The sequence below is a fragment of the Schistocerca americana genome, chromosome 3, assembly GCF_021461395.2.
Source record: "Schistocerca americana isolate TAMUIC-IGC-003095 chromosome 3, iqSchAmer2.1, whole genome shotgun sequence".
Lineage (NCBI taxonomy): Eukaryota > Metazoa > Arthropoda > Insecta > Orthoptera > Acrididae > Schistocerca > Schistocerca americana.
Window position 1 is genome coordinate 785,402,515 of NC_060121.1, and position 21,329 is coordinate 785,423,843.

Genomic DNA, 21,329 nt, shown 5'->3' on the forward strand with positions numbered 1-21,329 from the left:
GGCTTGAGTAATGGGCGCTCGCCTATTTTAACATCCGCCTGATTCGACAAAGTGCCACGCACAGATGATATACTTCTGGAAGTCTGTTTACATGTCTCCCTACTCATACTAACATTACAATATTATAATGAAGTACTATCTGAAAAATGTTGTAGAAATATTCAAGTAGATCATGAAAAGATTTTAGTGCTTTTAACATTCACAAGTGTAAAATTGTGCCCTACTCAAAACGTAGAAACGTAATAAGTCTACAAAGAGGTTGCTTACAAAATACTCGTGCGACGTCTCCTAGAACACTGTTCACGTGAGTGGGGCACTCGCCAGACTCCAGTAACGGGGGATACTGGACGTATGCAAAGAAGAACAGCGCGAATGGCCTGACCCGTAGGGAAGTGTCTTCTAAATGGTGAAAATTCAACTGTCCGAAATCCTGGTGTGAGCCCTCTACTTGATCTGCATGAGTGAGTCTGCTGAATGGCAGATCGTTTCCCGAAACTGCACTGCTTAGTAAAAGCTACGCCAGTCATTAACCCTTGCTTCCTATGAATTCTAGCTGTTCACAGCCTCAGCTTGTAAATGAGAATACTACATTATGCATCTATTCCCAATTACCAGATAGAAAAGGGATGAATGAATAAAGATAACTTGATCTATACAATCACTGTCGTTATCCTTACCTTTTAAATCAAATAATAAGGTGGTTATCAGACTACACATGACTGTAATCGATTTCTGGTGTGATTTCCAGGGTAAGTGCCAGGCAGGGAATGGCTCGAAATTTTTCATCATATACAGACCATCTTCAAAAATTTGTGCAATTGCTGTAACACTAACTAATGTTGTGGGATAACATCAGTGAAATTTTTCATATAAGCTTGAAGTTGGACGTGATGGGGTAAAGAAACATGGTTCCTTTGCCATTCTACACAAACATACTGTAGAAGCCGGTCGTTGTGGCCGAATGCTTCTAGGCGCTTCATTCCGGAACCGCGCTGCTGCTTCGGTCGCAGGTTAGAATCCTGCCTCGCGCATGGATGTGTGTGATGTCCTTAGGTTAGTTAGGTTTAAGTAGTTCTAAGTCTAGGGGACTGATGACCTCAGATGTTAAGTCCCATAGTGCTCAGAGCCATTTGAACGATTTTTGAACAGACATAGAAATCTTCCATAACACTTATGGGAAACATTCACGCTCAGTTATTACTCTTGCTTGTACTTTTTTCCGAAGCTTTGTATTGAAAGTTGTCTTGTCTCTCTTTCTACAATGACGAAAGTAAAAACTGATTTCATGAATATACCTAGCGTGCAAACTCATTCATTACATATAAATTTGTACTGATTTTCATTCGTTCCTTCAAGTCTTCACAATAGTTTTCATATTTAATATTCTGTCACTCATACATACAACATACATGCATAGATCCCTGTCGTAAGACACAGTAAAATACGACACTGATTTTCGTAATGATGTATCTTAAAAGCACCAACAAAATATGATAAACCACAACTGAGGCTGTACCTCATTGAATTTATGACGTCACTTTCTTTATTAAAGAAAATCCTAAGGTGTTCACTAATATCAACACTTCACAAGAATTGTTCAACAGCATGTCATTAATTGTACTTGTCCATTCACAAGCATAAAAGTATTTCTGTCAAAAGCAGGTCATTATTCATAAATAAATATGTGTGGTTACGTGGTTCATATCACAAGTTACATAAAAATGAGATTTACATTATATTAAAGTGAATGTGTTCTGAAAAGGGTGCAGCTAATGTGAATGTGAAAAATGTTACAGCTACACATATCCACATACACAAATCACAAGAAAAAATACACTGAAGCGCCAAAGAAACCGATATAAGCATGCATATTCAAATACAGAGATACGTAAACAGGCAGAATACGGCAGTGTGATCTGCATTGCCTATATATCACAACACTCGTCTGGCACAGTTGTTAGATCGGTTACTGCTGCTACAATGCCAGGTGTTTTTTTTTTGGTCATCAGTCTACTGACTGGTTTGATGCGGCCCGCCACGAATTCCTTTCCTGTGCTAACCTCTTCATCTCAGAGTAGCACTTGCAACCTACGTCCTCAATTATTTGCTTGACGTATTCCAATCTCTGTTTTCCTCTACAGTTTTTGCCCTCTACAGCTCCCTCTAGTACCATGGAAGTCATTTCCTCATGTCTTAGCAGATGTCCTATCATCCTGTCCCTTCTCCTTATCAGTGTTTTCCACATATTCCTTTCCTCTCCGATTCTGCGTAGAACCTCCTCATTCCTTACCTTATCAGTCCACCTAATTTTCAACATTCGTCTATAGCACCACATCTCATATGCTTCGATTCTCTTCCGGTTTTCCCACAGTCCATGTTTCACTACCGTACAATGCTGTACTCCAGACGTACAACCTCAGAAATTTCTTCCTCAAATTAAGGCCGGTATTTGATATTAGTAGGCTTCTCTTGGCCAGCAACGCCTTTTTTGCCATAGCGGGTCTGCTTTTGATGTCCTCCTTGCTCCGTCCGTCATTGGTTATTTTACTGCCTAGGTAGCAGAATTCCTTAACTTCATTGACTTCGTGACCATCAATCCTGATGTTAAGTTTCTCGCTGTTCTCATTTCTACTACTTCCCATTACCTTCGTCTTTCTCCGATTTACTCTCAAACCATACTGTGTACTCATTAGACTGTTCATTCCGTTCAGCAGATCATTTAATTCTTCTTCACTTTCTCTCAGGATAGCAATGTCATCAGCGAATCGTATCATTGATATCCTTTCACCTTGTATTTTAATTCCACTCCAGAACCTTTCTTTTATTTCCATCATTGCTTCCTCGATGTACAGATTGAAGAGTAGGGGCGAAAGGCTGCAGCCTTGTCTTACACCCTTCTTAATACGAGCACTTCGTTCTTGATCGTCCACTCTTATTATTCCCTCTTGGTTGTTGTACATATTGTATATGACCCGTCTCTCCCTATAGCTTACCCCTACTTTTTTCAGAATCTCGAACAACTTGCGCCATTTTATATTGTCGAACGCTTTTTCCAGGTCGACAAATCCTATGAAAGTGTCTTGATTTTTCTTTAGCCTTGCTTCCATTATTAGCCGTAACGTCAGAATTGCCTCTCTCGTCCCTTTACTTTTCCTAAAGCCAAACTGATCGTCACCTAGCGCATTCTCAATTTTCTTTCCCATTCTTCTGTATATTATTCTTGTAAGCAGCTTCGATGCATGAGCTGTTAAGCTGATTGTGCGATAATTCTCGCACTTGTCAGCTCTTGCCGTCTTCGGAATTGTGTGGATGAATGCCAGGTTGTCAACATTTAAGTGAGTCTGAACGTGATGTTATAGTCGGCGCACGAGCGATGGAACACAGCATCTCCGAGGTAGCGATGAAGTGGGGATTTTCCTCTACGACATTTCACGAATGTACCGTGACTATCAGGAATCTGGTAAAACATCAAATCTTCCACTTTTCTCACATGGCGTACTGAAAGCTTTGGATCAAGGCAGTCACGCACATGCAGTGTTTCTTTATTTTCGAAAAGCGTTTAACTCCGTACCACAATACGCTTATTGTCAAAAATACGATCATATGTTGTATCAAGTGAAGTTTGTGACTAGATTGAGGACTTTTTGGTGGGAAGGTCGCAGCGTGTTATCTTGGATGAAGAGCCTTCGTCAGATGTAGGAGAATGTTGTTACCCTTGCTGTCCATGTTTTATATTAATGACCTTGCGGGCAATACTAATAGTAACCACAAACTTTTTGCATATGATGCACTTATCTATAATGTAGCACTGTCTGAAAGAAGGTACATAAATGTTCAGTCAGGTGCAAAGATTGGCAACTTATTTTAAATATTCAGAAATGTAAAACTATGCAAACGAAAAAGTTGTACCCTGTGACTATAATATCAGTGAGTCACAGCTGGAGTCGTCCAACTCATATAAGTACCTGGTATAGCATTTTTGTAGGGATATGAAATTGAATGTTCACATAGGCTCAGTTACGGCTATTGGGGATGGTAGACTTTGTTTATTGGTAGGCTACTGGGGAAAGTGCGATCAGTCTACAAAGGAGATTGTTTACAAATGGCAAGTGCAAACCATTCTAGAATAATACTCAAGTGTATGAGACCAGTACCAAGTAAGATTAACGGGGAATATTGAACGTCTACAGAGAAGGGCAGCGTGAATGGTGACAGGTTTTTTTGACCTGTGGGAGAATGTCGCAGAGATGCTGAAGAAACTTAACTGCCAGACTCTTGAAGACAGACGTAAACTATCCTGAGGAGGTCTATTAACAAAGTTTCAAGAACAGGCTTTAAATGATGAGTCTAAGAATACACTGCAACTCCTATGTATCGCTCACATAGTGATTGTGAGGACTAGATAAGAATAATTACAGCATGAACAGAGGTATTCAAACGATCATTCTTCCCATGCTCCGTATGTGATTGGAACGGAGAGAAACTCTAGTAACATGTACAATGGGATATACAGCCTGCCACGCGTTTCGTGATGGTTTGCACAGTATCGATGTAGATGTAGATGTAGATACAGCTTTTCAGACTTCTTCCACGTGTGTGATATAACATCAGAATTCTTTCAAGAAGAAAAACATGTGCAAATATTTAAGAAGCAGTGTTACCATGTGTTGTGGGTTGCCACTGTTGATGTCAAATAAAAGGAACATGTGTGGTGTTGATTTTGCGTTGCCTCCATCCATAAACATATGCAGCGTGGCATTTGAATGTCTCTTCTCCACTGCTGTGGCGTGCTAATGCGAACCAGTTACATGTTAAAGCTGTATGAGTTGACAGAGCCTAGCGTCGTAGGTGTGACCCCTGCAAATCTTCTTGACAGGCACCTTCTACGGTTGCGGCAGCAGCTCATCCTCGGATGTGGGGCGACCCAGCGACTTGCCTTCAAGGTCGTCTCACCAGACGAGCCGTCCCACTCACACCATCACAAGTGTGAGCGAAAGTTGTTGCCGCATGCCCTGTATACTGCACTCTTTTTGTCTCTTCCATCTCCTCGAACCTGGCTGCTACAGCTGGGTTTCCAGGAAAGGCAGCATCAGCATGTGGCAATCTGTTCAACTGCGGTTGCCTACCAGTGCCCATGTGTTTTGCTTGTATTTACCGTTGATCTTCTGGACATTGGTCAATGTCCAGGAATTACAGTGTTATTGTAGCTTATTTACTAATACATTATTTACACAATCATATTTGTTGAAGTTTCTTTTTTTATAGATTATCTCTTCACAGTTAGCTGCCCTTTCAATTTTCTGTGGTGTAAATGCATTTAGTTGCAATATTCAGTTTAATTAAAAAAACACAAATTATTCATATTTAATTTACAGTATTCCTCTTATTCGTCAATTATTTTTAACTGAACAGATCTCCATCCATTTGAAGTAATGCTATAATTGCATAGCATACACGTTATTAGGTTAGTTTGTTAGATTTATTAGTCATTACTAAACACAATCATCTCTTCTCCTTTGATCCATAAAACTGTTATTTTATGCACATGCTTTCAAGTAATTACATTTCCTCTATTATTTCTGACACCACCTAATAGAATCAACCAAGTGAAGACAAACATGTAACTGTCATGTATACAGTGTCTTTCCTGTTGGCCAGTTAGCTAGATTGTTCTAATGGAGATGGAGAAAATAAGAGGGAAAGCGCATTTGCATTGCGCATTCTTTCCTCCTTCCGTTCTCTGTCATCTGTCTTCTTGGCCAAGGTCTCATCGATGATCCTCATTATTGATGGGGTAGATAGCTGTTTTGTGAACATTAACTTTATACAAAATTTCACAGACACAGCACCCTCTTTTCAATGTAGATACACGCGACAGTAAAAAAAAAAAAAAAATCGAAATAATTATGACATGCAAAAAAATTTTCTTTCGTTGCCTACCCGTTTTACTCACATGTGGTCATATTGTAGCAAACGATGTGTCAGTACATTCTCAACTTTTAATAGAAGACTTCTGTTTATAACTGATGTTTTCTCCTGACTTTTTCCTCTAATCCATGTGAGCCTTCCTTTTCTTCCTATTTTCTCCATTTCTATAATATCAGTTTCCTCTGCTTGAGCAAAAAAATACACAAACAGTACGTTTCAAGTCATGAGTTTCAAGGTTATTTGTAAGGTTCGTTGTTGATGTTTGGTAATGTTATTGCAAAATATGGGTACTGGATCGTCTCAATTTATAAATGCCCTTACGAACCGTGTAACTCAAGAAACTTCCTCGCTAAAACTGAAATACCTGCATATTCCATCCTCCAAAACATAATAAAAAATAAATTTCCCCAACTAACTTATCACAGAGGCCCACATGTATTCTCGACAGTGGATTACAATACTTCACTCTGTACTAGGTCTTGACACTCCCCTGGTATGGACGTTAACTGCAAAGCTACTGGGTCTCGTGATACTCTTGCTTGGAAATAAACCATATCACTATAAATTCTTCCACCAATAAGGCCAGCTACAAAATCAAGCACAATTCAAATACCGATCACTATATTGATTTTTATGACAAAAGATTTTCCTCAGGATCCAAATAACTCGAGTGAAAACCACCTGTTACTAGACCATTAATTCCTTCTTCCCAACACTCATATATGGGTCTTGACCTTGCTTATTCACTTGATGGCACACATTTTGGCCCAACGAAATCTTGCACAATCTATACTCCTCTCACTACTGTTCCTATTTCTATTCATTATATTTTCATATAATTATCCATGGAGAACACGTTACTAGAACTTATCCTCTAATTTACATAACACGAGCTACTACATCTAGAAGAAAACTGCCGGGGTCACCAGTCAAAATTATCACACACCACGTCACTCCTCTCTCTCTCTGAATCTAATACAACATACGACGCTACTGACTCGAGCAACAATTGACGGTCTTACATAATTATTACAAGCAAACACAAAATACCGAAAAACAAACCTACCACATGTTATACTAGCGTTACCTCTTCAGAACAAATTTATCATATGTTGCCTCGTCATTTCCACACAATTATTGTTTTTGACCATTTACTGCGACATACCATTTCCTGGATTTTCATTCCTCCTTCGATTGGTAGATCGAATTTCAATCATTATGGCCTGCAGCCAACTGCTCTCTGGTTCATCTCAGTTCTGTCCGAATCTGTTTCCATTGTCGTTGCAATAACGGTTCTGCCTGCTCGAATTGGATGATACGGTTGAAACTGTTCTGCTCGTTCGGGGCTGAATCTGCTATTCCTGTATTCGTTACAGTGGCGTTGTGGCCCAACCAACTGATTAGTCTGGACTATTCTTCTTTCACTCATGTTTTTCTCTCCTAAGGCAAATTCTAATTCCCACAACAGACCCTTAAACACATCAATGTCCTCAGCGCTACGTCCTGCAAGTACCTGCTGCTAACATGTGGGCAGTTTCATACAACTAAAACCTAATAGTCTCAGATGGGCCATATGACACATCAAGAAACTGATTTTTCTTTAACTTCAATGCAAAGAAGACTTCAGAATCCAAATGCTTTTAAATTTATGCTCATTATGATCATCTGTTTAATTAATTCTTGCATTGCCTTTGACGAAAAACTTGTTGAGAATGTTTCTTCAAATATTTCGTCTGATGTACAATTTAATACAACTGATCTTCTTCTTGTCACCTGGTGGCCTTCGACACAGCTGCAGAGAAACTCCAATTTATGGCTTAAAGGCAAAATTGGTGGTAGTGACGTTTTGAATTTCACAATTCCCTCCATAGGATGTAAGGTATTGCTGTTGTTTCTGTACCTTTGAAATTTGTGAACAGAGAGTAATCATATCCAACTTCCTGCTCCTACCACGCTCTCATTATATCTTCTGTTGATAGGCTTCTAATTCCTTCTGCAATTTGCGAACTCATAGCAAATTCTTGATTAAAGCTATCTCATAAATTTCTACCCCTTGTCTCCCCACCAAATTCAGATCCACCCCTTCCTTTCTCTTAAAAACAGAATCTTTCAACAAAAGTACATTCATTCCATCTTTCATTTCCCTATCACAAAATAAATTTTTCAGTCCAATATCATCATTATCGAAGCTCTCAACACATATCACCATATTTCTTGCGCCCTCATTATGATTGCATTGCTTAAAATTATCCTCCGTTTTATTTTTATTTCTTACAACGGCCATCTCCAATATTTGTAGCTTGTTTTCCGAATTTTCGACACCCAGATAACTTTTGAAATAACGTGTCCTTTTCAATTCCTGTTAATTTGTCATCTGTGAACCTGATATGCGACGATCTCTAATTTCACGACCTCGTATTCTGGTGTTGCATTTCGTGAGGCTCCTGCCCCTCAAATCTTCGTTCCTGGTTTTAATTTCTGTTGTGAGAATTTCCATTCCCTTTTGAAAATTATTATTACAGTGATAATTAGTTCTGTTATGATCATTATAAATACTGTGAATATTACTATTGTTCCCGTTCTGGTACCCATTTCCCTGTCTGCTGTTCCCGTTACGTGGCTTGAGTTTCAACGCCTGTTCAAGGTCTGAATAATCTCTAAAAATTCTTCGATAGAATTTGTCGGACTGTGGACAAGATCCCATTGTCAAAATTCCGATAAGCATCTCTTGAGCGTTGTAATCTCCGTGAACACTCCCAGAGAACGAAGATATGCGTCAATTTAGGCAGTTCATGCTTACCAAAATCCAGCATCGATCCACTGCCATCTTTGAAATTTGGTCCGTTTAGGAACTCATTCTAAAGTTGCATTTGTTTGCTTCATCCAAAACTCTGAAACACCTCATAGGTAGTAAACGAAGCATTCATTAAATTTGTCCATGACTGTGCACTACGCTCAAGATGCGTTTTCGCGAAATTAATTTTTTTCTCTTCCGGCATTGCTCAGACGTAACCATCTAACTTGTTGCAACAAAATCAAGTGGATGGTATTTTCCATCTCCTGCAAAGCAGCTTGTCGTTCCTGAATTATCCCATGGAACACATATCAGAGTAGTAGTCTTACTTCCTGCTAAATAATTTAATTCTGCTCTCGTGTGTTTAAATTGCTGTTCATGCAGCACTGCTTCTTTAATTAACACAGTTTGAAAATGTTCTTTGCTCTTAAGCACCTTTTTCTCACGTTCTACTGCTGTACCTGACAAATTGTTAACCGCTATAGTGGTTATTTCCTCAAGCGTATTTTGCCTCAGCATACAATTCTTAACATTGCTACACAGCTCGTCCCACATCCTTAACAACTTTTCCCCAAAACATTTTTCTCCTGTATCGACTCAGGTGTTAATTAGGTCATCCTCCTCGGAAATTTTGCCCATGTTTGCACTAATAACTTCTAATTTTGTATGAGTAACTCCATCAATATTTGGTTTAATTTTTTCCACATCAGCTTTTATACTTTTAGTATTTGAACTGATATCAGAAATTCCCTGTTCCATTTTTGTAGTCAATGCCCCCGTACTAGATTCCATTTCCAGCAAAATTTGCATTAATCGTGACGATGTATCGTCTGAAAGTTTACATATCTCCTCTGATTTTGCAATATCTTCCATATCAGTAATTTCATTTTGACACTACCACGTTCAGATTTAGAACTAACTGGGCCACTAGCATTATCTGAGCCATTTAGACCAGGTGGTTGTTCATTCAGTGAAGGCTCCGTCGCTGACGATGATCTGTAGGTTCACACATATACACTCCTGGAAATTGAAATAAGAACACCGTGAATTCATTGTCCCAGGAAGGGGAAACTTTATTGACACATTCCTGGGGTCAGATACATCACATGATCACACTGACAGAACCACAGGCACATAGACACAGGCAACAGAGCATGCACAATGTCGGCACTAGCACAGTGTATATCCACCTTTCGCAGCAATGCAGGCTGCTATTCTCCCATGGAGACGATCGTAGAGATGCTGGATGTAGTCCTGTGGAACGGCTTGCCATGCCATTTCCACCTGGCGCCTCAGTTGGACCAGCGTTCGTGCTGGACGTGCAGACCGCGTGAGACGACGCTTCATCCAGTCCCAAACATGCTCAATGGGGGACAGATCCGGAGATCTTGCTGTCCAGGGTAGTTGACTTACACCTTCTAGAGCACGTTGGGTGGCACGGGATACATGCGGACGTGCATTGTCCTGTTGGAACAGCAAGTTCCCTTGCCGGTCTAGGAATGGTAGAACGATGGGTTCGATGACGGTTTGGATGTACCGTGCACTATTCAGTGTCCCCTCGACGATCACCAGTGGTGTACGGCCAGTGTAGGAGATCGCTCCCCACACCATGATGCCGGGTGTTGGCCCTATGTGCCTCGGTCGTATGCAGTCCTGACTGTGGCGCTCACCTGCACGGCGCCAAACATGCATACGACCATCATTGGCATCAAGGCAGAAGCGGCTCTCATTGCTGAAGACGACACGTCTCCATTCGTCCCTCCATTCACGCCTGTCGCGACACCACTGGAGGCGGGCTGCACGATGTTGGGGCTTGAGCGGAAGACGGCCTAAGGTGTGCGGGACCGTAGCCCAGCTTCATGGAGACGGTTGCGAATGGTGCTCGCCGATACCCCAGGAGCAACAGTGTCCCTAATTTGCTGGGAAGTGGCGGTGCGGTCCCCTACGGCACTGCGTAGGATCCTACGGTCTTGGCGTGCATCCGTGTGTCGCTGCGGTCCGGTCCCAGGTCGACGGGCACGTGCACCTTCCGCCGACCACTGGCGACAACATCGATGTACTGTGGAGACCTCACGCCCCACGTGTTGAGCAATTCGGCGGTACGTCCACCCGGCCTCCCGCATGCCCACTATACGCCCTCGCTCAAAGTCCGTCAACTGCACATACGGTTCATGTCCACGCTGTCGCGGCATGCTACCAGTGTTAAAGACTGCGATGGAGCTCCGTATGCCACGGCAAACTGGCCGACACTGACGGCGGCGGTGCACAAATGCTGCGCAGCTAGCGCCATTCGACGGCCAACACCGCGGTTCCTGGTGTGTCCGCTGTGCCGTGCGTGTGATCATTGCTTGTACAGCCCTCTCGCAGTGTCCGGAGCAAGTATGGTGGGTCTGACACACCGGTGTCAATGTGTTCTTTTTTCCATTTCCAGGAGTGTAGATACTATCGGAGCATGTCATCGCTCATGCTGGCTGCTTCTGCTGTACTGCTGCTGCGGAATGTGTAGATGCTGCCGATGCCGACGCAGGTGAACGAAATCGCCGCCGGTGGCCTGCACTTTCGTTGCGGCAGTCAGCCTCCGCTGCTACTGGCTGCTGCAGACTCACACTCAGCGCCCCTGTGCGTAACCTTCTTCTTCTGTCACCCCTACCCTTCGCTGCCGACCCTCACGCACGCAACTGGTCCAGAATCTAAGGCTCGGAACGACCCACGCCAACTGCCTACCACGCAATGGATTTTGAGAATGTATCACATAATAAAGAGATCAAATTCTTATCCCGAATGATAAAACCCCGATTACGACGGTAGCTGACGGTTACCGCTGAGTGTAGTTGCTCTCCCAAACAGCATGCTGTACGACCAAATCAGTTGTGTCTTTACCTGTGGTTACTCATGCCTTAAGTGCTTGGGCTATACACGGCTCTGTTTAAAAAGAATACCTCGATGTGGTCATGGTCGAGCGGCACATGTCTGCTTCCACACCCTGCAGCTAATTCGCTAGGGTTCTATTCTAGCATCTGCAGTTGATGTAGACGACAGAGAAGTATGTTTATTAATGTTTATTCAAGAAAGGACATCTCAAATAAACGTGAAGTGGTCCTACGACATCAAGTTAAAATACAGACAGTAAATATCCTTATCAAATGCAGTAAAGTTACATTGAAAGCGTTACAAGACGGTAGTAAAATCCCCAAACTAAATTGTAATCAAGTATACACGAAAAATAAGTCCATTTGGTAGTCGCAGTACAAGAACTATCCACTACTCAAAAAAGCTCAGTGTTCTAATTGTGATACCAAGAATAATAACCCATACGTCTATCCTCAGTTCTGTAATATGTACAAGTGGAAAAGTCGTACTCTGGAACACACTGAGGCCTCTCTAAATATAAAGTCCCTTCAGAAGTTACAGTATGGTAGCGGCCTTTCACCACCCATAATCAAACATCTCCATTACCGAATACCACTCAGTACCACAGGCAGGTCTCCCTACTTCCAGAACACCCTTGAGCTCTTCACTCAAAAAGTCCCAGCCTCCACTTGACTCCCACGGTGTTCCGCTATTGTCTGTTTTTCCATTGGCTGAAGGCAGTCCCCCACAAAAAAACATCATTCTTACATTCAACAGACATCATTGACCACTTTCCAGACTAAACTAACATATTTCCAACAATACTTAAATAAAGAAATGTTATAAATATTCAGTTACATTAAAATCGTTCACAATCAATATAAATAAAGGTTTGTCCATTAACAAATAAGCCAGTTTTCTTGCCCAAGTGCCTGCTCAATTAATGACGTCAGATTGTCATTAGTAGCCGGTCGTTGTGGTCGAGCGGTTCTAGGCGCTTCAGTCCGGAACCGCGCCGCTGCTACGGTCGCAGGTTCGAATCCTGCCTCGGGCACAGATGTGTGTGTTGTCCGTAGGTTTAGTAAGTCTAGTGGACTGATGACGTCACATGTTAAGTCCCATAGTGCTCAGAGCCATTTGAACCATTTGTCATTAGTATTGCTTAAACAATTATTTAGGCTGCTTGTAACAAGGGTCTTTCAGGACTCTTCTACAGAGATGGTATGAGCTAACATGTGTGACTGAGCACTTATTAAATTACCATGATTTTGTATCATCAGCTGCAATTAATACTTAAATAAAGTTAGTTACCGATAAAGTAGCAAATTGTTCATTAAATAAATACATAAGTATGACATAATATGAGGTATTCATGCTGTTTTCATTTGCAGTGTAATTGTGGAGAATATGATTTTTCGACAAACATTTGCGTAATAAAAATTTTATAAAGGACGCCATAAGCAAAAAAATAATATAGATCCAGATAAGTGGCTTTCAGGGATGACAGTTGTCGTGCAATGCTATCATCTGAGATATCGTTTGTTGAAATGGCATGAAGCGTTTGAAAGTTGTTGATTCAGGGGTTCACTGTGAAAATGTTTATTCACTGTGAATTGGCTCTGAGCACTATCGGACTTAACTGCTGAGGTCATCAGTCTCCTAGAACTTAGAACTACTTAAACCTAACTAACCTAAGGACATCACACACATCCATGCCCGAGGCAGGATTCGAACCTGCGACCGTAGCGGTCGCGCGGTACCAGACTGTAGCGCCTAGAACCGCTCGGCCACTAAGGCCGGCCACTGTCAATTACTAACTTTGTAGTTTTCGAGATATTAAAAATATATTTGTCTCATTGGACGCACATTCTTTTTATGAGACTGCGTGTGTTCAAATTTGCTTTAACACTTGACTGTGAATCATTACAGATTGTGAAAGAGCTGTAAGAAGCCGTCTGCCACTGCTGCTCATTCCATTTCTGGTGGGCGAAGCAATCGTCACCTGGGGCTACTGAACCATGTCTTCGTCCCGCATACTTGCATCCAACCAAGCAAACAAATTCAGTTCCGCTCATTACCAGTCCTACGTGGACCAATAACACTGAAATACTCGTAACGTTACGAGTCTCTGTTGCTTTTGTAAGTAGGCTGTTTAGGCTTTTTTATTGGTAACGCCACGTAGCGCTCTGTATGAAAATCACTGACTGTGCTGTGTGCAGTCTGTGGCTAGTTTGCATTGTTGTCTGCCATTGTAGTGTTGGGCGGCTGGATGTGAACAGCGCGTAGCTAGTTTGCAGTTGGAGGTGAGCCGCCAGCAGTGGTGGATGTGGAGAGTGAGATGGCAGAGTTTTGAGAGCGGATGATCTGGACAGAGACAGTAAATTTGTAAGACTGGATATCATGAACTGATATATATATATTATGACTTTTGAACACTATTAAGGTAAATACATTGATTGTTGTCTATCAAAATCTTTCATTTGCTAACTATGCCTATCAGTAGTTAGTGCCTTCAGTAGTTTGAATCTTTTATTTAGCTGGCAGTAGTGGAGCTCGCTGTGTTGCAGTAGCTTGAGTAACGAAGATTTTTGTGAGGTAAGTGATTCATGAAAGGTGTAGGTTAATGTTAGTCAGGGCCATTGTTTTGTAGGGATTATAGAAAGTCAGATGCCGTTGCGCTAAAAATATTGTGTGTCAGTTTAAGCACAGTCATTTTTAATTTTTCTAAGGGGACGTTTCATTTTATACTAAGTAGCAAGTGAGATGGTTGCCCAATTATTAATGAATATGTTATAGGGGATTACCAGTTCCGACTGTTGCTTATAACACTGGGCAACAAAAAAAGATTTTTTTAAAAAAGTCTAGGGTTTTCCCGCTGAATTAGACTAATTTTGATGCACTGAGTCCGAAAATGACCTTGGTTTTGTTCTATCAGGTCAGGATTTTTTGCTACAGAAATTTTTAAAAATCGATTTTTCGTAAAAAAATAAATTTCTTTGTATCATCTGCTGAGAAACCCCGGAAGATTTTTTCCGTTTTCCTCAAGAAATAAAAGTCAACGTATGCAAATTCATTAAGTTTTATTTACTCCATCAAATTAAATAAGCATATTTATCATAATATTAGTATAACAATGAGCGTTACGTGACACAAAAGTTCAGAGTTCACGGCATGAATCGGCGTTTCTTAGATCCCCGTTTGTGAGCAGCTGCTGGGTTGTCTCTCTTCAGCATCCAGCAGTAGTCCGCCATCATGACTGCGTCCCACCTCCCCTGGTACCTATCCTCCATTTGGCGCATGTCCTGATGGAACCTTTCTCCCTGCTCGTCGCTCATCGCCCCAAGGTTTTCGGGAAACTTCTCCATGTGTGAGTACAGGAAGTGCATCTTTATACTCATCAAACACCCGAGCTTTTGAAAGGCCTCTATCATGCTGCTGATGAGTCTGGCGTGGTTTGCTGCCTTCGTGTTCCCCAGGAAGTTGTTCACCACCTGCACAAACGATTTCCACGCGGCGCGCTCTAACGTGTTCATGGAGTTTTCGAACTCTGTGTCCTTTATGAGCTGCCGTATATGTGGCCCATCGAAAATGCCGGCCTTCAGCTTCTCAATGGTCAGTCGCGAAAAGGCTCGGCACAGGTAGTGGAAGCACCTCCCATCCTTGTCCAGAGCACGCGTGAACTGTTTCATTAACCCAAGCTTCATGTGTAGCGGTGGGATCAATATCTTCTCCCGGTCAACAAGAGGTTCGTTTATGATGTTTCTCGCACCAGGTACTAACTGCTCTCGTGGCGGCCACACTTTCTTTACATAGTGCTGGACTCTGTCTCGACTGTCCCACATACATATAAAGCGTGGGTATTTCGTGAACCCGGACTGCTGACCAAGTAGAAAGTTCACCATCTTGAAGTCGACGCAGATGATCCATTGGTGCTGCTCATATTGGATTTTGTCGAGCACGTACTTCACTGCTTCATATTTCTCTACGAGAGTTGTGGAGTGAGCAAGAGGGATTGAGGCGAACTCGTTCCCGTTGTGGAGGAGCACACACTTCAAAGAACGCTTGCAGCTGTTAATAAAGAGTCGCCAATCTCTCGGATCGTATGTAGGAGCCCCGAGTTTAACAAGAAGACCGGCGACATCTCGGCAGTACACTAGGTCTTCCTCCTGGCAGAAGTAGCCCATGTAGTCCTCATGCCTTCTACGAAAGAAAGCGATACGCGCGTCCTCGCCAAGTAGATTTTTCTCTTTGAGTCTGGAGGCCAACAGCTCGGATGAAGTCTTCGACAAGCTGAGATCCCGAACAAGATCATTAAGCTCACATTGTGAAAAGAGCTGCCGACCATCTTGTGCTTCATACTCCTCGTCTGCTATATATCCTCCCTCGTCTGCAGTGGTGGCCTCGTCGTCGATGTTAGGAAGCTCTGTGAACGCTGGTACAGGAATTTCTTCGCAGTGAGCAACTGGACGGCGGGCAGATGGAAGGTCGGGGTACTGGAGGCTGTGCCGATTCTTCCGGTTGATGCCAGTAGTATTGATGGCGCAGAAGTAACAATCCGATGCATGGTCCAAGGGCTCCCTCCAAACCATCGGAATCCCAAACTTCAGTGAAGTTTTCGTGCCCTTCGTCCACCGCCGGAGGTATTCCACGCACTTCTTGCAGACCGTGTGCGGTGCCCAGGGCTTATCTTGGTCACCCAGCTTGACTTGAAAGTAAGCCTGGTAGGCGTTCTTCACAAATCCCGTGATGTTCTTCCTGTCCACTGAAAGCGTGTATTCTCCGCAGATGTAGCAGAAAACGTCTGGATTATTCATGCATGAACGTCGCGCAGAAGCCATATCAATCTGAAATAGTAATAGAAATATGCAGTTGACTGTCAGACAATAAAAATTAGAATAAATTTTATACTATAGTAAGAAAAAAAGGCATCTATTGGAATGATTAACTGTTACAATCTTAAAGGCTTCTTTTGTTTTCATATGTCCTGAGTAATCCCCTTAAAACCCCTAATATTAGCATATTGAAGCCTATAAAAAGGCTTACATTTCAGGGAAAAATGGTCATGTAGGCCTATGGCTGTATCTCAAAAAGTTGACCTGATAGAGCAAAATCAATGTGATATTCGGACTCAGAACACCAAGATTAGTCTAAATCAGCTGAGAAACCCATGACGTTTTTTTGGTTGTTGCCCAGTGTAATCTAAGAACGCCCCCACAAACCTTGGTCGTATGTAGAGAACTAAAGCTATTGTTTCTCTTCTGGTACAATGTTGTCACAAAAATAAGACTTTGAAAATCGTTATATGATATCAGTATGATGGTATTTTTAATTATCACTTCAAAAAATAAAGTCACATGACGATTTTTTTGGTTATTTGCAGGTACATGTCTGAAAGCCTGGTAAACCTTGAAATATCCACACCATAGTGCCTCAGCACTCAGTATTAGGGCAAAAAGGAATTGTCACAAATCTTTGATAAAATATTACATCGTGCAATAACTTGCATTTTGCATTTCAAAAAGAGAACAATGCCGCAACTATCAGTGTCGAGTTGGTTGAAGTCTACGGCAACAACACATAATCGTATGATTCAGTGATTAGGTGAGGCAACCTCTTCCATTGTGGTAAAACAAAACTAAATCTAGAAGAACGAAGTGGCAGACACTCTTACTGAGAAGAACCGGGAATTGCAGGAGACGTGGGCAATCTGTTGCTCGGAGGCCGATCTATCATTGTTGGTAGTGCAGGAAGTGAAAATCGGTAGTGGATGAGTTTTCAACATCTTGCACGGCATCCCGAACGCCACAAGTCAGCTCCTGCTGGCTTCCGCAGCCGCTTACACCCATTCAAATAGCCCACCGAATCGAAGCAGCAGCGGTAATTTTAGAGCTGTGACAGACCAATCCAGATGCCTTCTTTAGGCGCTTATTCATCATGGACAAGAGCTGGGTGTATTTGTTATAACCCGGAGGCAAAGCAGCAAAGGAAGGGAAAGATGTGGATTCAACAGTGCCGAAAAGAATCGAAGACCGAACCATCATAGGAAAAGGTGATAATGAGTGTTTTTTGCAACGCCATTGTGGTGTAAACAGATTATGCTCTAAAGAGACAAATCGTCACAGAAGCATAGTAGAAAAATCTCCTGACGGAGTTAAGAAGGCTGTCCACAGCAAATGGCACAAGGATTTATCGAAGGTTTTTTTTTTTTTTTTTTTTTTTTCTATGACAACGACCCAGCTCATTTATCTACTGAAGGATTTCCGTATAACGCAGCAGAAAACTCCTGACGCAGGTGGATAGTGAAAACAAGCCGTCTTTTCAAAAACTAAGTTAAAATCGATGAAACTGACACACGCAAATTTGTTAACTGAATTTAACTACTGCGGAGATTACCTACAATACGAAACGAAATGACTAACCAGAATCCCACCCAAAAATGTTTTTTCCTGAGTGCACTCAGAAGCAGCACAACCCACTCACCGCACCGTGATACCCCGGCTGACTAACTCAGAAAATTTCTGAAGTTCCCAGATGCTGTGGTGTGGTGCAGTGTTCATGAGTTGGCGCGGAGGAGTCAATTATCAAGAAACGACACCGGAAGATATCAAAGGCAGATAATTGCTAGAACTATCGGACTGTCGGCTTACAAGGTCATGAATCCAAGATGTTGACGTGAACAACATGCAGAAGAATGGAAAAGAAAACTGATGGTACAAAATTGTTTAGGCTTCCTGGCCACTTGTTGACAAACTGCCTATTGGCTTCTGTCTCGGTTTCTTCGTCTGACGTTCGTCTGACGATTTTACTGACGTTTCGCCAGCACGAGTGGCTGGCATTGTCAAAGCTTCACCCTCCATTGCTGGTGGTAAAATGGAGCCGAGCTCGCGGCCGCGGACTATATGTACCTGAAGTGGTCGTTTCCGGTGCGGTTCTCCTCTTGCTACCTGCGACGATCATTCGCTGCAGTACGGAAGCCAGGATCCGTTTAAGTCTTTCTTCTTTCTTGTTGAAGCTATTACCGTGTTTTTGTATTTCTACAGCTACTCTGAACAAGTGGGTGTGATAATGCTTCTCTATAGCCAGAACATGCGTGTCGGCGTATTTTACTGGGTGGTCGGTCTCAAACAGCGTGTGCTCTGCCACGGCCGATTTCTCCACCTGCCCCAACCTGCAATGTCGGGTACGGCCTTTCTGCCACACATTCCCAGATTGACGGACAGAATTGGGCTTATATTGCGCAGACCCTGCGTAAAGAAGATTTTCAAACCACCAAGGAAGATCAAGGAGTGTCTTAGACCGGCAAAGGAGAAAACGAACCCACTTCCAATGTCGGGAATATACTGCATACCATGCCCATGCGGAAAAGTTTATGTCGGAATGACTGGACGATCAATCAACACCAGGATCAAAGAACATCAGCGACAGGCTAAATAAGCAATAAATAAAATAAACAAGTAGAAAAAGCGTTTGAAAATGTAAAATGGTTGAAGGCGTTCTCAGGAAAATAGGCATAAGCCCTAAGCAAAGAAGCATAACATATAGTATGTAGAAGAACAAACTGTGAAAACGAACTGAGAAGGTCAAAAATAGAAGTGCTCGAACTAAAAAGGGCGTAAGGTAGTCTTTCTCATCTTCTATTCAACCTGTGCGTCGAAGAAGTAAAGTTTAGGAGTAGAACCGAAATTCAAGGCGGAATGATAAATCACAAAACTTGCTGATGACGTTGCTATTCTCATTGAAAGTCAATTGCAAGCCTCTTGAATGCAGTGAACTGTCCACTGAGCACAGAATATGGATTGAGAGTAAATCAAAGAAAGACAAAAGTAGCGAGGAGTAGCAGAAATGTTACTAACTACAGATTTAACATCAAAGTGGGGGCCTATATACTAGTCGCAGTTACAGATTTCTGCTGCCTTGGAAGCAAAATAACGTGTGAAGAAAAAAACAAAGAGGATAGAAGAGGGAGACTAGCACAGATAGAGAGGGAATGCCTCTTTAAGAGAAATCTGCTGGAGGAAGAAATTTATTTTTTGAGATAATCAGAAATTTTATTCGTTTTGACATTTTCAAGGAATAAAATTTCTTTTGTGCAACTTATTGCTGATTATTTCAACAAACAGAATACAGTTGCTGACCGTGGATGAAATACTGGAAGAAATTTATGCCTAAGTACGTACAGAGTAGAACATTGCACGGAACTGAATCACTGATTGTGGGAAAATGGAAAAGAAGGGAACCTAAGCGTTAGAGATGTGGCATTATTGAAGGATCCTGAAAATTAAGTAAAGTGGTAAACTAATGCGCAGAATAAGCAAGTAAAGGAATATGTGGAGAACACTGACAATAAAAAGGGACTGGATGATGAGAGGTGGGTATAACTTCCATTATGCTAGAGGGAGCCGTAGAGGGTATAAACTAGGAAGATAGAGATTCAATATATCCCACAAATAATCGGGGCTGTTCGATTAATTGTTACTCTGGGTTGAAGAGGTTACCACAGGAGAATAAGTCGTGACAGGACGCATGAAACTAGTGAGAATAGTGATAATAAATGCTAAGGTTTCAGTTGAATAACGTACACGATATCCTCTGTTTTCTATCTGCTAGACTGAGTTCTCCTGCGATAATGATACGAGAATGAGATGAGCACACGCCTCCTGCGCTTTCTCTGCTCAGAGTCTCTCTCAGAAGCTTTTCTATCGGATTCTGTTCTCAAACGCTCGTTAAATACCACTGACACCCGCAGAATTTTTTTCATTTTTTTCTATTAATGACTGTCACTTTCTCTACATGTAATGCTCCAAGAACTAAATTTTGTAGTTTGTACGAGAAAAGTTATTATACTCTACGGAATTGAGGGTTGTCCATTCAGCATATCAATAAAAACTCTCTGCCCCACATTCTAGATAGACGGTGAAGGGGAGAGGGGCAAGTGACTCTCTTGCTTTTCCCCCCTCTTGGGGACGCTTATGGCAGCACCAAAAACGGAAAGTTATTCTTGAGTCTACATAATCCGCATAATGTCAGATCCACAACAAAGAATATTTTACGAGCGAACAACGTTGTTGGTGCGTAATGACACTGATAGTAATCAGCAGTAGAAATATCAACGTTGAGGATCTCCAGGAAAAACCTCAAAAGCCTAGCTGACGGCATAAGCCGTTCGACAATGTCGTTGTCCTTGGAAGCGCTTGTCATTTCACTTCTGCAGAGTCTTAAGAGTAGCTGGCTGCGTCTATTAAACGGCAATCCAAACATTTTATTTTATTCGCCACTTTAGTCTCTTCAAGGGCGAATGTCGACATCGCTCATGAATAACAACTTTTGTTTTGCATTTCTCAATTAAACCGTTTAATCATTTGAATATCTGCGTGCTTTCTGACTACATCATTAAAAATGCTGTTTAGGCGTTGTTAATTCGTTTACCTTGTTTTGTGGCCAATAGTCGAAAAACGAAAGCAGCTCGTATTTCATAATGCCATGTCCCAATCTTGTTGAATGTGCATCTGCAGCTAAGTGAACTAAAACTTGCGATGTCCCATCTGCTGAAACTGTCACCACAGCTACGGCTCAAATTCTTTTACTGAAAATGATATTGAAGATAGTTATGTAAGAGAAAGAGTGAGGATGGTGGGAGATGAACTTCCACGATGGTAGGCACAATAATGATAATGCCTACAAAGTAACGCTTATGGTAATATTCCATCATCTGTATTTTACATGAAACTTTATTTGTTTGAAATGTGGTTCCAGATGC